Below are 15,280 nucleotides of genomic sequence, written 5' to 3' on the forward strand. Positions count from 1 at the left end.
TCTCTCTCTCTCTCTCTCTCTCTCTCTCTCTCTCTCTCTCTCTCTCTTTCTCTCTCCCCTTCTACAATATCATACATTTTGTAGAGATTTGAACAAAAAAATATGAAAATATATATGAATAAAAATGTTAATAGTTGACATCATCTAAGCTAATGCCTTGGCTCCGAGACTTTTATAATTGTCATATTATGTAAACGTGTATATGTTTTCAAATATATAAATGTTGTTTTTAAAAATGAATTTCATTCCTTTCTATCATACACTCGCATCATCATCAATATCATCAGTCCCTTCACCATTACTATTGCCATTAAACTTGATTAATTTTGTTTGCGGCAGAATTTGTGATTTATGACCATATCTGATCATATCTGATAAATAAAAACTTTTACCCTAAAAACAATAACAATCAAAATATATTTTCATTTCTTATGCAATGCGACATAAAAGGTGCATCAACAACTATACTGATGATAATCTTTTCAAGAAATTCTTAACAACTTATGGCCAAAGTTTCATTATAATTATTTCAAGAGAATTTCCAAGAAAGAATGTCAATGCATGCTGAACTGACTCTGTAAATCTTGGAAAGGCGACATTAATTTCTATATTGTTGTTAGTATATTTCCTAAATTTACATTTCTTTGCTGTACATTTAAACATATTTCTGGCATTTTATTACAAACTCATAATGACACTATTTGCATGGGCCTACAAAGAAAATGGTGATATATGATGCCATGTCCATTAAAACTATCAACTGCCGACGTTTCACTGCAAGCATCTATTTCCATAATAATGATTTAACTTGACCTTTAATTTTTGTTGTGACAAAAAGGAACGGAGAGAGAGGGACCTTATATATGGCAAAAATATTCGTTGACCACTTTAAAACCAGACGAAAGTTTGAACAAATTATCGGCCTGTTTTCGAGCTGGTCTCAATTTTTTCCCATATATTGAAGTCGTGCATTTATTTTTCACTTTGCGTTCTATATATATGCCATATACATATATATTCTTTATTATATAGAATTTTTTATAATTTTTTTGAGTTTTATTATAATTACAATAAATACATATATATTTTATTATATATATGTATAAAAGATTAATTTATAAAAAAATATAAAATAATCTTCGTTTTATTTTGTAAATAAACAAAATTATAAAAAATTTTATATATATAAAATAAATAAAATAATATTTTTTATTATTATAATTTTCCTTTCAAGTTTTTATAATTACCCTTCATGATTGTCTGTCGTTGAATTTTGCTTCATCTGATGAAGATCTGTTAAAGATGTGTTTAGAAATTGCGCAAAATTGAGACAATGTAAAATTCAATAGCTGAGTTCATAATCAACACAAAAAGTCTCATCCTAAACGATTTATTCTCAGCTTATCAGCTTATCTTACCAAGTGCCGATGCAGTAAAACTAAATGATTATCTTGTTATTTTGCAACGCTTTTTAATTAACATAGGAAAAGTTAAAAATCATTACACATTAGGTTGTGACTTCGCAGCAGAGACACATTTGGCACGAGTAGCCTTTTCGGAAAAAGCGATGTATGAATGAAAAAATCTCTGATTTTCTTCAAAGTGTTTTCAAATGAAAAGAACAAAGTTAAAATTTCATATTATAGGTAGGTCTACGGGGATTAATAATATTTTGTAAGCTTGGTGGTAACTCTATTACGATATATTTAGAACGTAAGAGAGTTGGTAGACTTGCAAAATGTTGGCAGACCTGAAAATAATTAATGAATTTTGTATAGTAAAAATTCGAATTTCTTACTAAAAATAAATTAATTGTTACGTTGATATTTCGGAGTATAGTTTATAGCCATCATCGAACTATGAAGGCGCATGAAAGGCGTCCGTCACCTACATACTTGCCAGAGTAATAGAGCAGAGATTTTTTTATTAGAATCCCTATTCGCATAGAACTTGCTCGCGCATGACTTGAATGCTGTTTAGTGTTTGGACTACTGGAAAAACTATGGAATAGTTTTTTTGCCCATTGTAAGCATTAGTGAGAATAGTTCATTAATTTATTATGTTATTTTATTTATCTATTTACATTGCACATACACACACCGCAAATATGTATACTCAGAGTATATTGTGCCATTGATTTATGTTGCAAAACTCAATAAATAAATTAATTAATTAATAAGATACAATTATTTTTCAAAAAAAAAGGAAAACATAAAGAATAAAAATGTGCCGGTAAAAAAACGTACAATACTTACCACAATTCCTTTTCGATTTTCGCGTTAAATAAAAGACAAAGTCACATAAGTCCGCAAAATATTATCATAGAATAGTAGAAAGAAGTCTTTTGTTATTTGTCTTATATCTAATAGCAATAGTTGTGCGACGGAAAATGACGATGCATTCTTCAAAAGAAACGTTGCTTAATAGAACGGTTAAAAATTTTCGAAAAGACATTTAAGTCGGCTCTTTGCTACTTGATCGTACCTTAAAGAGTAATAGGAAAAAGAGAGACCTTCACATAAGTATTGTCAATCTCAAATGACCTATGGAAAAACTTTTAAATTTAATTCCATTTTTTTTCGCTACAAAATTGTCTCCGAAAAGTTGGTGTTAATGCGCTAATTAAGAGTTAGTGGCAGTCGTCATTATTCTCTTGAACAAAATCTAGTTTTAAATATATCTTTTATTTCATACTACATTATATATCGCACCTCATTATATACATACATATACAATCTATTATAATATCATTAAAAACATGTATACATAATGTATTATATATATATATGTATATATATATATATATTAAATGTATTGTATACATAGTAGAGACACAGTGACCTTTCATTATTGGTAATTCCTTACTCACTTGCAGTTGTTTTTTTTCCCCCCTCTGTACAATAAATGTGAAGTAAGTTTAAACTGTGAAACATGTCGCTTAGCAATTGAAAACTATATAAAGTAGGTGAAAAGGAAAAACTATTACTTCTCGGGTTTGTTTTTCTTTTTTCTTATATTTGACCAATCGCTTAGAGGCTATTTATCGTGATATACCGAGTGAAAAAATACTAAAACACATGTGGTATCTTCATTTTTATTATTTTCTCTATAAGTATAGGAATTGTCAAGTGAAAACTTGAGTAATTTTATACGAAGGCATAGCCAAATGAATATATTTGAGATTCACGGTAACCGTGCAGTACGCTAGTTACGTAGATACTTAATAGGTTGAGAAGGGGACAAACAGAGGATAGTATTTATATACGTGCGAATTGGGAATGCAAAGATTTGGGACTGCGGATGACTTGTTCCAAAAGCGGGATATGTAAGAAATAAAAAATATCCAATTAGAACCTGTACAATTCCAGAATGAGTAGACAAGAAGGCTGAAACTTTCGTGTAATCCAGTTAAGATACTTTTGTCAATAGTACGGTTGTCGTCCATGGTGGTGTCCACACAAAAACATCACTTTCCTAGCTTAAAAGTGTCGAAGATACTTTGTACAAAATTTTTACTGCTGTACGCGCTCGAGTACTTCCGAGCAAGGAATGGAAGTCACCGTCCACACATGCGCATATTTCACTCTATTCCAATCTAATCAAGGACAATTATTAATAGAATTTGAAGAATTTTTTTTTAAACTAAAGCTTATTTAGGCTTCACAGCATACGTCTCAGTCCGTTATTATTCGATTGTATCGGTTGTATCCTGTGCACTCCACTAAAGTCCACTTCGTCTGCCTGCCCAAGTATTTTACTGTCGCAGCGATAAATCGAAATCGGTTATGAACGATTAATGTTTTCTATAAAAGATCAACTACCACATCTTAAGGAGCTCAAACGAATATCACCTTTCGCACTTATTTCGTCCTATATAGAACTGTCTCATCAGCTATCAGCCAATCAGTCGAACGTCTATCATCTTATACTACGTATGTTATGATCTGAAATGCATTGAATTATACGACTTAGATGAAGGACAAATGAAATTTATTTTAGAATAAATTTTATTATTTACTTCTTTCGCTTAGACATTCATTTTTCGTTTAAAAGTATCATCTTTCGTTAATGAAAAACAATATTTATTAACTGCTTATGAAGGATGAGGGGCTTATTCACTTTGTCAAACCCTTTGCAATGCTCAGAAGAAAGCATCATCAAAACCATAAAGTATATATATATATATATATTCTTGATCAGCATCAAAATCTAGATCGATTGAAGAATGTCCGTCTGTCCGTCTGCGTAATGTCTGTTATAAACATTCTCCTGGCCGCAAAAAAGAAGCTATCGACTTTAAATATGGCACAAAGATTGAAAGTTCTTGCATGCAGGTTGGTATTGAAAATGGGCGAAATCGGTCGAAGGATGATTCCACAGCACCACGTAGATTGAGAACACCTCTATTTTTTAAAAGGAAATGGAAAATTGCTTTTCGCTCATTACTCATCAACTATATATACGATGCTGTAGCTTCTGTGCAGAAAATTGAAAAAAAATTAATTAATTGTTTTTTTAATATCCTTATAATGCGTAGAAACGAGCTTGAAAAATTCCATCAAATATATAAATTCTTGGCCAGTTGCAAACTTGGAATGGACCTAAGCATGTCGACCTGTTCGTCTGGCCATCTGTGTGTTTGCGCAACTTTGTATTAATTGTGGTGAACAGAAAAATGCAGATATCGCCTAAAGATTTCCAAAAGAATTTCGAAATGACCTAAACTTTTCAAAGGAGACGCCATTAACACCTACATACCTACACGACGAAAGCGTTTATTTTGAAAATAGAAGAAATCCGCTGCGCCCACTCCCTATTATAGAGCACGAAAATATTTGTTCTTCTACTCCATTGGTGTTGTTTAGGATAGCGAAGATGGGTAGAAAAGATTCGGTTCCGATCGAATTTAGTTTTCTTATTGCTTGTCTTCTATCGTTTCTCGTCAATCGCTCAAGGAATTACTAAATTATTCATTAAGTGCTGCGGATGCAAATATTGTTTTTAATCAAATGTACTTTATACGTGTATGCCAACAAGCTGATCTAAACTATGACTTCATTCATCTATATGTACATATAGATATACATATATAGGTAGATGTGTGTCAAATAATAATTGAGTCATTCAAATTCTGTGGATTAAGCTTAAATGAAAAGAATGATAATTTTTTAAAAATATCTGAAATTTTCAATGAATTTATTATATAGTTTTTCTGAAAAGAAAAGTTCTTACAAGATTATTTTACTTATCATTAAATTTATCAACTTAATCAAGGAACGAAATGTTTAATGCATATTTCAGCCATAGTTGTTTTCTACTTCCGGTGCAAATTAACTATATTTATGGTTTTTTTTTTTTTTTCTTTTTTTTTTTTGTTATTCGGTAATGCCATAATGTTCCATATCCATTATAGGTCGTAGTAAAGCTACTAATTAATTAATCGAAACTGGAAAATGGATGTAGTGGCGGCAGAATATAATTAAATATTGTTTAAAAATTCAAATGCTTATTCATTAAAATACAAAAATGAATTCAATTATTTTCAGTGATTCAAATAAGCGAAAAAAATGAGCTAACAACTAACGTAGTGTTGACATATAATATCTTATTCAAAAATTACGTGCATATTTTTGTTGCCCCATTTTTATGACCAATTCGAGAGCACACTCATAACACACATAATTGAATAAAACAACAAGAAAAACAACAACAACAACAACAACAACAACAACAACAAATAAAATATAACAGTAAATATTGTAATGAAATATTCTGTGCGCAATAGTGTTACATAATACTATCAACAACTACAGGCAGAATTTTTTAATTTTACAATTAAACAAGTAAAAAAAGTAAATTTGGTCGGGACCGAATTTTTTATACCCAACGCCGTTTTATCCCCAAAAAGGACAAAAGAAGTAGAAGCACAAAATTTTCGTGCTCTATATTATGGAATGGGCGTAGCTGATTTCCTCTATTTTCAAAATAAAAGGTTTTGTTGTATAGGCATGTGCGCATTAAAGGCGTGTCCTTTCGAAAAGTTTAGGTCACTTCGAAATTCTTTTGGAAATATTTAGGCGTTTCGCTAACGGGAAAATGTTTACCACAATTACTACAAAGTTACGCAAACACACAGACGGACAGACGGACAGGCGAAGATGATTAGGTCCGTTCCAAGATTAAAACTGGCCAAGAATTTATATATTTCATGAGGTTGTTAAAGCTTGTTTCTATGCGTCATACAGGTGTTGAAACAACAATTAAATTTTGATACACTATAATATTGGGTAGGCGTGGTCAATTTTCTCAATTTTTGTGCACAGATTCTATATGCATCGCCCATCGAATATGCATTCAAATTTTTATACATTTCAAGAGTGATGAGCAAAAAACCAATTTTCCATTCCTTTTGAAAAACAGAGGTGTTCTCAGTCTACGTGGTGCTGTGGACGGACATGCTTAAATCGATTTAGAATTTGATGCTGATCAAGGATATATATGCTTTGTGGGATATCTGATGCTTCCTTCATTTGACAAAATGAATATACCTCCCACTCTTTGGTGATGGATATAATAATAATTGTGGTTGGACGGTTCCATGTATTCCACTGTAATATGACTTTTAATAATAGTATGTGAAGTATTGCGTAGATTTAACTGATTTTAAGAACACTACGACTTTGAGGCCACCATTTCAAACAACGATGAAATTCAGTTCAATTTTATGTATTTGTGGCCAGAATCTTCGGATCGAATCAAACAATGCATAAAATTAAGTTGAAAGAATAGTGTTATCGATGTGGATTGTGAAGGGCCAGTGGTCTTTAGGCGCCTTCTTATAAACAATAAACTTTTCTTCTTTTTTTTTTTATATGAATATAGCAACGTGCAGCTGATCGAAAATTTTTTATGTCTGTTATAAGAAAAAAAGAAAGAAAAAAAAAAAAAGAAAACGATGAAAAATGATAAAAGAGATTTCTAAAAATATAAAATCAAAAATTTCAATTTTTATGTTTATATAAGAACATTTCTTCGTGTGTGCAGTTTTTCAAGCTCGTAGCCCACACACGCATTCACACACGCGCACACAATTTTATAGTCGCCGTTCTCGCTCTGACGAAGCATACGAAACCTATTAATTATTCCACAATGATCGTCAAGTTACAATCTCATCAATATTATTAATGAGACTGAAGGCGTTATGTGAATCATAATTTACAAGCAACCAGACGCTCCGTGAAATGTTGCTGTTGTACGCTTTACATTGCATAAACGTACCTCGAGATACACATGTATGCCATCATACTTCCATTTTGTGTCATTTCGTATGTTGACTTGAAATTCATTTGGAGTGGCAGCTAACCGGACAGACGGTTTATGTATTCAATACGCTCTTATATTTGCACAAACATGTGACTGCATAGATATGCATTAAAAACATGCAACGGCGCTACCGGCGCGGTATACCTTTCCCTATACTAAATGAACTTATTATAAGCAATTTTTTTGCTCTTCTTTATAACGTGCTTTTCAATTCTTAAGCTTTTTCTGTTTTTTTTTTTTTTTTTTTTAGTTTCTTTCTTCAACTTTGTTAAATTGTTCATAGTTATGCAGGCATGAATACCTGCACTCCTTATTCTATACATATATCTGCGAAGTTATATCGCTTATAAGTATTCGCTTGTGACGTTTTAATTTGTACCAAGGCTTTGTTGGACTTTCCTAGGAATTGAGATATTAATCAAGCTCAAGCTTAAATTTGTACAACAAGAGAAGCAGAAATTGTTTATGATTAATGCGTAATATATGTAAATAAATAACTAAAGAAATTAAATGCACTTGAAAACGATTTCTATATGCTTATGGTATCTGGAGACCAGAACAGCTTGGTCTTCACCGTTTCTAAGTGTTACGAAGTAAATATAATATATATTTATTTTTTTTTTTGGTTTATCTCCATTCAATTCGTAACGTAATTATAATGAATGTTTATATGAAGACATCAACGAAATCGAAAGCAGTGCAGAAAACACTGTTGACTTTAACATTAACTCTAATATGAGGAAAGCCCAAGGCCGCAGTAAGATCTGCTAAGTAAATTATATCACTTTGCCTAACACAATTCTCCCTCCCCTTATCTTCGTCATCCAATATTAAGAATTGGACGTTGTTTCCGTGTAAAGATTAAGTTTTCATACTAACCCTTATATGCAAGCAGGGGTCTGAAGAGTAGACCTAATAATCGTTCAAGATGATGACCGCGGGAACATTTTCTGCCAAACTATGCTTTTTTTAAAAATTTTATTATAAAATTCTAAAAAGTGTTCAAATTTCTTTGAGGATTTAACCTGGCTACACTAACATGAAGGTTTTTACCCCACAGTGACCCATGTATTATGGTTTAATTTTGCGTAACTGGCGTCTTCAAGTCAGTTAGACAGTCCATATATGCACTGCAGAAAACTGATTTATTTATTCTCTGGAGAATGTTGAGGCCTATCATTATCATAACCACCATGATACCCCCCGAAGGGCCGTACCCAGTAATCAGGAGTCAGACATTGGCCTGCAATCCACCAATGCTGTCATGTCTACTCGCAAGTACTCGTGATTTTGTGAGTGGGCTCCTGACTCCCGTAGAGCTTAGGCAGATGTGTTCAATAAAAGTAAAAAATTAATGGGTACAAAATATTATTTTTCATCGAGTATTGTCGATCTCATTTTTTCCCATACAATTTGATAGGAAGCCATTGGATTGGGGAGGGGTGTTTCGCATACGTCCACAAAAATGTTATATACCCTTGCCGTTAACATTACAACTACTCTTAACTGAAATGGTGCAAGATATAAAAACAAAAATAGTTAATATATATGGACAGCTAAGAGCGAATCGTCGAAGCTTATCAATTACGTGAAAATGATACAAAGCAATCGTGAAGTATTTCCTTCATTGTGTGGGGGTATTAGTCGTTTAATCGGGGCTCTTTAACATTGACTTTTGACGAGTCCTGCCTTCGCAAATATTAACTTCAACTTTGACCTTGGCTTGTGATTCATTTTTATTTTATGAGTTCCCATTTTTCTTCTTATTTATATGACACAAATTTATTTTGACTTATTTCAGGTTCTTCTGTTTCTATGCTTCGATTGAAAATTTCATTGCTATAATGAGCAAACAAGCAAATGAAGGCATGACAAGGCAATCTAAACTTTTCGACCAAAACCCAATAACTTTTCACTAACTTATTGTTCCATAGCAATTGCGATTTATTAGTCCGCTCTTTTAATGTACAATGCTGCCGACTTCAAGCCTTCCATTTTTATCTTAATAAGGTAGAATTACCCGCTCAATCCCTAACATATGCCTATGCAAAAATGGATAACTTTCTTTATCCGTTGCTTGAGCCTGTCTATGTTAAAATCGAATTTGAACCGGCCAACCTACATGCCCTCAAAATTCACAAACGGGGAACACGGAAATCTAGCGTACAGAAATGCGACCAATCTGGTAATAATATCGGCAATTTTTCATTCTATGGTAGACCAGATTTCGATAAACGTTCATTCGCTCTTGTTATTCATTTATTTATTTATTTATTTAATTATTAATTCAACTCATGATAGCATGCCAGTCAATATAGAACTTCGAGAACATACTTTCATAATACATAAAGTACTATATGCAGAATATTAACTACTTTATGGTAAAAATCTAGCTGGTATTGCACGTGCAGCCAAATTATCAAATAGCACATAAGAATGCAATGCAAACAATGGAAATCTTATAAAAATCTTATACCAAATTATTAGGACAGAGCTTTCAACTAGGCACTTGGCGGCCGATACGAAACATGGCTGACTCAACTCTACATTTATTGGTTAGTTTCATGGCAATCCGACATCGGCAAATTACGCTCCCTAATAGGAGCACGGATTTCATGTTCTTTAAAGAATCCGATAATGAGATTAAATTATAGACATCAATTAAACTTTCGCAAAGGATCATAGATGGATTAAAATGCTCGTAATTAGGTCTAGTTTGATTAAGTTTTAAGAATATGAAGTTTCTTGAAGAACAGTTAACAGTTAACAGGGCATTAAAGGTTATCTTTTCTAATAAGATTGGCGAGTCCATGCCGCTATGTATTACGTTAACTGTTGTTCACGTAAAGGGACAGCTAATAGTCGCCGTATCTATTGTCATACGGTAGCAAAGAGACGAAAGGATCCTATCCCAAATACCTCAACGCAAACTGAACTGGTTCTGTTGAATCAATATAATTCTTATAGGAAGGAGACCAAACAACGGATGGGGTCTCATCAAACCCATTACCATTTTGTTAAATAAGGAATATCAAACTACCTCGACCATCCTTTAATGAAACTAAGAGCGATCCTTGCTTTATTTATAGTAAGCATATCAATTAAAATGTAATCTTCAAATAGAATCCTCAGAGCGATAAATGACTTTCGATTTCTCAATTTTTGCGAGACAAAGTATTCCGTAGACAATGAGAACGAAAGCTTAGTACGCTTTGTTAAATTGAGCTACATAATGTTAAAGGAGCAATACGCAGCCGGATCCGTTTGCAAGTCATACGAGTACGTTTCTGCCTTGAAGAGAAGAGAACAGTTCAATATCATCAGTGTACGTTAGTATATAACTGGACTTACTCACGGATGGAAGATCATTGTGATGTAAAGGATGAATAGAAAGAATGTTAAGTGACAGCCCTGCGAGTTCACTGAGATTGCAGGAAGGTCGTTAGAGACAGGGTTGAACAGAACTGTAAAGAATCTATTTTTCGGATAGGAGAATATCCAACTGAATAAATATGCGGAGAGCCAAGTCGATGAAAGTTTAAGCAGCAGTAACTTGTAATTAAATCTATCGAAAGCCTTGCTAAAGTCCGTATATGCGACGTCCGTTTGTGAGACACACGAAGAGGCTTTCAAAGTATGAGAAATAAATTGTAACAGACTCGTTGCAGTTGATTTGGTCTTAGGCAAGGCATGCTGAAACGAAGAAAGGCCAGTTCACAGAGAACGACTAAAAATGTTAGAAATTACACGAGATACTTCTTTCACACACGCCATAAGAATACCTGACCGAATGTGATTAGGTGCAGGCACGCAATTAGACTTTATGGATCTCAATCCTTGAAGTACGTCCTGGTCAGAAATTTGCAACCTCAATATAATCATTTATACGGTAAGGATAATTGCTTACAGACGCATAACTGTCAGTAGTAGGAGTAACGATGCAAGAATTCCCCAAAAATATTTGAGATTTCACGATCGTCACAGAAATAAACGCTATTATGTGGCAACAATGAAAAAATCGAGCGGACTTTTCTCTTACAGTTAACAAGCTTTAAGAAATATTTAGGATTAAAATGTGAGGTTGTAGTAGCACCCACCTTCAAACTAGGCAGAAAAGGTGAAGTTACCCGTCAACGGAATCAATTGCCACGGAACTACAGCTATTTAAAGCTCCAAGAAACGTATGATTGAAGATAGTACTTCCAAATCGAGAGGTCATAATTTCATTCAACACCCTGCGGCACTATTTGCTTAGAAAATGGGTTGACGTGGTGCTCATACACCCAATTTGAATACATTAATACGTTTATGTAATAGCATAATAGTTTTATTGGATAGGAATTTTTCATTTCCATTCTAAAGTTTTCTTAAATTATTTATATATATATATATATGTATGCATTTTGTTAAGAATACCAATTTCAATGTCACTAATGTCACGATAATATGAACAGCGGTTTAATGTGGTTTTTATTGTTTATGTATGTATATATGTGTGCGTTCATATAATAAATCTATAATGCGGGTATGGTTAATGAATTTTTTACACAGTTGTGGAAATAATGATACGTAATTAACGTGATACTAATGTTAAGGGCGGGTTTACCTCATAAAACGACTTAGTAATTACTACGCCTCAGTTTGTCTTCAATTACATAGGGATCCGTAACGTATTTATTTTACAATGCAATGAACCTTCAGTCATATGAATTCTTAGATGAACTTAGGGATCTTTAAAATTTACTCGATTATACCAACTGAGATCATAAGATAGTGAAAATCAAAATAATTGATGTCGATAATTCAACTCATCAAACCATTTGGTAGAGAAATAAATCTAAGTATCTTTTATAATAACAAGACTATAAACTTATTATATGAAAAGTGGTCTCAATGGAGTTAAGCTTATAGGCGTATATATGTTATATTTCGATTCTTTAGGAAATAGTGATAATTAGATTAAGATTGCAAAGTATCCAACAAAGAGAGCTTAGCTTTCTCTTAGCTTTCTATTCGTGCACTTTTTTCTATCAATAGCTACAAGCTCCTTCAATCTTCTCTGATTAAATGATATCTGATTGCTCTCTCTCTCTCTCTCTCTCTCTTTGCGATAAGCTGAAAAACCGCATTCGACCAAGTCAAGTCATAGTGGTTTGAGATAAGAAGAAATGTCACAAGACTTTGAGTATGTAGCTCTACTTTTTGAACAGTACACCATAGAAGGTTTCTCATGAAAAATAAAGCCTTGTAGGGGCAAAAAGATGCAAATTATTAATATTTTATGACGAAAATAAGTTCATAATAAAAATTTGTTGTCAAAATTAATTGAATTACATTTGATCCAAACGGGTAAGGGGGAATAATAATAATATCTTTGAGAAATAAATTGAACTTGACGTCTTGATCAGTCTCCAAAATCGGGTAATTCATTGTATAATATTCGGTGTATTTTTGGTATATTATCACGAATTGACTAAACGAATGAACAGTTGTATTAGGCGAAGTTGTGTAGGGTATTTATTGTCAATCTTGCAAGTATAGCGTTTCTACTCGTTTGAGTTATACTGTTTGAGTACCTAGTAATAGTAGTAACTCTCTATACTCGTATTTTGCTTTGTTCAAACGATGTATTAAAAATTTTGATTAAACTAAATTTGAATATGTTTTTACAGAGAAGCGTAGTACTAAAATTATCAAATTCAAAACCTTTAGCTCTTTATAGCTAAAAGATCTTTTCATTTGTTTTTATTTCGCTTTGAAAAGCAAGAGAAGATTTTACAAAGAATAACTGATTTACAAGCGCAGGTTGCATTTGAATTCAACTGTAGACTCAAACAATCGCCCAAAATCATTGTATCTATCCGAAGAGTAAGACACAAAAATTCTACCTAATGACCAATTAACCAATATTGTCCACTATTTGACACATGATTCTGGTGACACACAATACGACCATTGTATACATGAACGGTAGTCAAATAAAAGTGCGCAACTTTGACTTGCGTTGTATGTGCATAACAACATAACAAAGTTTCAAAAAAAATAAATAAAAATAAAAAGATTGTTAACAGTGTCTACGGTAACAAGCCGATAAGGCGTCACCGACTCGATAGTTTACAAAAAACTTTTCAAAAACTCATGTTTGTTACATGTATTTGTATATGACTTCGATAGACAGTTAACACAAGTCTAAGCGTTCGACTGCTAATGTGTATAAAATGAGTACTTGTATGCATACACATGGTTAGTATGTGTATAGACACGTGTAAGTGGCTTATATTACTCTACTGCTCAGCAAAGTTTTTTTATAATTTGAAAGAATATTTCTCAAAACTTCTCTTTTAATACAATCGTAACGAGTTTTTTGGGTTTTTAACTGATAATAACACGACTTCCTAATGAATGAATATTGTAAAAAAGAAGCAAACAAACACAAATTAACGCAAATGTGTGGGTTGTTCGAAAAATAGATACTATATGCGCTTGCATGTATTTTGATCATTTTCTCACTTGAAGAGAAAGTATTTATTGAGATAAATTGGCCCAATCTATACTAAACAAAATATTTTCCATCATTTCCTACAACTTTGTCGCATCTTTTTTGGCAGGAAGAACCATATTGGTGCGGATCCAGTGATCCACAGCCAGCGAGCCATTTTTGCAACCGCAAACTTCTTCAGAACTACTTCAGAACTTCTCATTCGACCCCGACAACGATGCATATTTTACTCTTTGAACGTTTGGTCGAGCGTTGTCACGCAAAAGGATGACTGTTCGTCTGTTAAACGCTATGGCTTGTCCGTTTTTCCCTCCTCTTAGGTATATTGATTCATCCACTGCTAAGCTGTCCGAAAGTTGCATGAGAATTTGAGCAGGATTTGCATCTAATAAGCTTTGCAACTCATTGTTCTCCAGGCCATTCTTTATTGTTAATATCAAGATCGCCTCTCTTAAACCGTTGAAAGCCAAACTTATAGTTATGGATATGATGGAGCAACATCGTCATAAACTTCTTAAAGTGTTTAATGGGCTTCAGCAGACGATTTCTTTATATCAGCCAACAATAGTAATGAATGCCAAAAATGAAATTCTGTCCGTTTCAAGATTAGATGATTCTGTATATACTGAATAAAACAGTGATGCGAAATGGAAAACTGGTATTCTACGTAGAGAAGGGTCAAAAACATCGAATTTACATCGTTGTGTAGATTGATGCTTCACGTTACTTTACCATTATCGTCAGTACATCTCGCTGATCAAAATACATCAAAGCATCTATTATATATATATATATATATATATATTTGTATAATTGTTTGTGTATGCATGTCTGCGTGTGTGGATGAAATGTATAAATTTAAATATCAAAAAAAAAAAAAAAAGAAACAAAAAAAATATCTCGCTTTTCAATGAATGAATTTTACTCTGTTACAGCAAAACAAATAAAAAGCACACGAATTTTAAATTTCATTGCATTCGCGTTTTGGTAACACGCTGTAAACCGGTACACAAGTGTAAACTATATGCACACATATATATACAGAGGCATACATATACTTATATATGTACATATATTGCCGATCGAATTTATGTTTAGGCGGTTCAGCACCGTTTGGTTTTTTTTTTCTTTTTTTTTTCTTTTTTTTTTTTTTGTCAATAACGCACTTTTTTTCTAAAACGTTCTTTCCGAAGCACTTTGAATGGATCAATTTCATGGTCTTTCTTGTTGCAGATACTTACGTACACACGAACGCATGCATCCATGTATATAAACCAAGAAGTAAATAAGAGTATGTCATTGTTATGAACTGGGAATGGGTATGTGTGTGGGTTTCTTAACTTTAATACGCTCACTAATCGCATTCTGTCTAAGTGTGTTGATCTCGTCAGAAAAATACACATTTGTCAAATTTGTCCTCAAAAACAAACAAGTAAGAAATTTATAGTCGGCCGTGAC

At 32.8% G+C, this 15,280-nt stretch overlaps 1 protein-coding gene across 8 annotated transcripts in view; it reads left to right on the forward strand.

Annotated features, from left to right (window-relative positions):
• The window catches only part of LOC119632247 (protein TANC2), a 106,026-nt gene that overhangs the window by 20,045 nt on the left and 70,701 nt on the right, over positions 1 to 15,280 (forward strand). The window lies entirely within an intron of this gene.

This window comes from Glossina fuscipes, unplaced genomic scaffold, assembly GCF_014805625.2.
Source record: "Glossina fuscipes isolate IAEA_lab_2018 unplaced genomic scaffold, Yale_Gfus_2 1, whole genome shotgun sequence".
Taxonomy (NCBI): domain Eukaryota; kingdom Metazoa; phylum Arthropoda; class Insecta; order Diptera; family Glossinidae; genus Glossina; species Glossina fuscipes.